This window comes from Urocampus carinirostris, chromosome 8 (genome assembly GCF_059441175.1).
Source record: "Urocampus carinirostris isolate Australia breed hairy pipefish chromosome 8, RoL_Ucar_1.0, whole genome shotgun sequence".
NCBI classification, from domain to species: Eukaryota; Metazoa; Chordata; class Actinopteri; order Syngnathiformes; family Syngnathidae; genus Urocampus; species Urocampus carinirostris.
The window spans coordinates 33575103-33578803 of record NC_142356.1 but is presented as its reverse complement, the minus strand read 5'-3'; the positions used below and the strand labels follow the sequence as shown (position 1 = coordinate 33578803).

The 3701-nt window shown below is 40.2% G+C and overlaps 1 pseudogene; it reads left to right on the top strand.

Moving 5' to 3' along the window:
* The first annotated feature begins 630 nt into the window (after positions 1-630).
* On the top strand, positions 631-764 carry LOC148361711 (U2 spliceosomal RNA; annotated as a pseudogene).
* Positions 765-3701: the final 2937 nt, after the last annotated feature.

Sequence of the window (3701 nt, the reverse complement as noted above, 5' to 3'; positions counted from 1 at the left end):
GACTGTTTACACACGAACTAGTAAGAGGAAGCGGATTTCTTCTTCGGGGTGGATGCTGGGTGACCTCCCACAGCGCCACGTGGCGGAAAGAAGCGCTACAGTCCCCCAATGTCCTGTACTCGGAAAAAGGTGGACACAATACAAAGTCTAACTTACAGCAATATTTGGATATTTTTCGACACCCCCAAAAAATGTTCGTATCTACCGTTTTTCATAAGTCGAATGGTCGTAAGTGGGGGATCGCCTGTAGGTGTTAGAATGGCCATGCTGTGCACAAATGATTACCATAAACCTTTAGGAACTTAAGATGCTTTGTATAGAAAAATAGGTACATAATTATCTTTCAAGATTTCTAAAACTTATCGAGAATACTTTTGCTCGGGTTGAAACTTTTCGGCAGCCGTCACTTTTGGCAGCTTCAGAGCGGTCGTGACCTCATTTCCCTGACTCAGTGAGCCGTGATGCAAACTTGTGTAACAAAGAGCTCTGTCATAGGTGGGCTTGCAAGGCCCCTCAACATTACCATATTTTCTGGACTATAAGCGGGGTTTGTATGGGTGTTTGGAATTTGATGCTAGGTCCTTAGCTTGGCCTATGATGCTAGTTCCTTAGCTTGGCCAGGCTTTAGGGCTAGCTTGGCCTTATGGCCGTACCTCTTACCATGATCTTTGATTTTTGCATTTCGGAGATGGAATAAGAGCTTGCTCTGTCCACTCCACGCATCGGCCCGGTATTGCAGTACCTCCGGGAACGGTGCATTCGCAATGATCGCAGCAAGGCTTTAGGGCTAGGACCTTAGCTTGGCCTTTTGGCTGAGAGTAAGTGTCCCGGCTCTTAGGCTTTGTAGCGTATTATGAACTGACCGATAACGGATAATGGATAATGAATAACAAAGATAGAACAATAACCCTTAAAAACCCCAAAACCCCTTGAAAATGCTTAAATTTTGATGTTTTCAAGGATTGAAAAGTGCTTGAATTTTTGAGTAAAGTGCTTGTAGACGCTTGAATTTGTTGCCATGCTTCTTAACAAATCTGTTTAAGCTTTGGGGTTAAAAATGAATTTATGTACTCGGGAGGTATTTTGAACATAGAATGTCCTTTGCAATGTTATAACTTTGTCATTCATGTTTTTTTTTATACTTCAAACTTAATGCCTTCCGTAATGTTTTTCTTCTATGTTTGTTCTTTGTTAACTCATCAAAAAGAGGAATATTTTCAAAATGATGCCAACAGAGATTTCTGGTTCAGGGCGGCATTAGGTCAGTAGGTAGAGCGCTCATTTTAGCATTAAGAGATCGCAGGTTCGATTCGTTGGATAACAGGTAGTTGCCTTGCATGCTGCTATCGGTTAGTGTGTAAAAGGGAAAAGCACATTGTAAAGCGTTTTGGGAGGTCTTCATTGACTTGAAAAGCGCTACACAAATGCAGACAATTTACATTTAAAGGTATTTCACCAACATTTTCAGAAAATGCACTGATCAAAATTATAGAACTCACTGATCAAAATTAGAGAACAATAATGAAATCTGAAGGTTACAACAGTTAGCAATTAGTAAGAAGTGTACAGGCATCTGCTGTTAATGAATTCAGCACATCTGCGGCTACAGGATAGCATTAGTGTCTCACACTACTCAAGTGTGATATTGGTTCATTCTTCCAGTCTCCTCCGCAGTTTGGTGATTGTAGAGTGTTTCTTGACCAGAACTTAGTCACGAAGGATTTTCCAGAGATTCTTTATTGGGTTGAGATCAGGACTTTGAGCAGCCCACTCAAAGTTTTGGCCTTCAAAGAAATTCTTTACCTGTTTTGGTGTGTGGAATGGAGCATTGTCCTGCATGGAGACTGCAGGCTGGTCGGGCAATGACCGCAAGTAAGTAACTATGTGCTGATAAAGTAGATTCTGATACCCTTTTGCATTTGCTCGGCCATGTAGCTGTACAAGAAGCCCAACCCCTGCTGCAGAAAACATGCCCCAAACCATGACACTTCCACTACCACCTTTCACTGACTTGTTTACCCACTTTTGGTTTAGTCTTTCTCCAATGAGTTTCTGAACATAATGCTTCCAGTCAGACCCATTTTTAATTTGTTAAATTTGCTTTTATCACTCTAGTGAACTCTTGACCATTTCTCCCCTGTAAACACAACATGCTCTTTAGCAAAACTCAAATCCTTTTTATGTATTTTGCTTGAGTTTAGGTCACTGCAGTGTGGGCCTTCAGTCCTAATGCTCTTAAATGGTGAGACAACATATGGCGAGACAAATCCTTACCATGTTCAGCCCTGAACTGGCAAGCAATTCCAGCTGCAGTGTGGGAAACAATTACCCATTGACATCCTTCGCGGTGAACTGTACTCTCTTGCATTCTTGCAGATACTTTTGAAATCACATTTGAAACGATCAATTTGTCTCGCTATGGCTGATCATCTGGTCATCTCTTTAGTTTTCATCCGGACATCCCGCTCCCGGGGGCTTTCAGTCACTTTAAATTGCCCCACCATCGTGCAAAGTCAGTGAAACTGGTAGTCAGAATGCCAGTCAAATAGGGGTTGACCGATAATCAAGGAAATTAGCACCATTAAGTGGGAGGCACCTGAACATGTTATCTAAATTTGGTCAGTGCATTTTGGCAAAATACGTGTTTGTTGAAATGTCTTATCCATTTTGAGAAAGTGTTGTAGTAGCATGCTATAGCCCCAACAAAATGTCCTTAAACTCTTGAGCAGTGAAGATGGTATTACTGTATTTCAAAATCATTCAATCATCAATTGTTTTAACAAGTTGATTTCTAATTTTGATCTCCAGAGTATATTCACAATTTACTTAAAATCTAAAAATCACATGTTCGTATTATTAAGTTATATATTTATTTACTATATAATATAAATACGCAGAACGGCGGCACAGTGGTTAGCGCGTGTGCGGCACAGTTCTAAGGTTTTGGGAACCTCCGGTGTGGGTTCAAATCCAGCTACCGGACTTACTGTGCGGAGTTTGTATGTTTCCTCCCACATTCCAAAGACATGCATTTCAGGTGGATTGGCTGGTCGAAATTGTCCCTAGGTGTGAATGAGCGGGCGAGTTGTCTGTCCCTGTGTGCCCTGCGATTAGCTGGCAACCAATTCAGGGTGTTCCCTGCCCACTGCCCGATGATTGCTGGGATGGGCTCCAGTGACCCCGTGACCCTACTGAGGATAAGCGGTGCAGCTAATGAGATGAGATTATATAAATGCACAAACATTAAAAATCATTTTTAAATTTCAAATATATTTGTGGATCTGCAAAATACATGATTCACAACTGATATATATATTTAATGGCACTACAAAAAATGGCCTCAAAAGTGCTTAGAAATTGCTCAAATTTGGCCATGAAAGAGGTGCACAAACCCTGTTAAAGTCGCACCTAAAAAATTGCCAGAAATTCAATTAATAATAGTTGAAATGCATAATAAGAATGAAATGCAGGTTTTTCTTATATTTATGTTTTATTATTCACTAGTGTTTTAACTGCAACCCTCACGCTAACTGTAGTTTTAATTTAATTTGCCTTATATTCTGGTGAGCTTTATTTATGAAACAAATACTGTAGCTCACAGAGGAATATTTTAAAGATTAACATTATAATCTGATGCATTTATTATATCTTGCATAATACGGAAGTTATTTTCTTCACGTGGGAAAAAAACAATACCAATA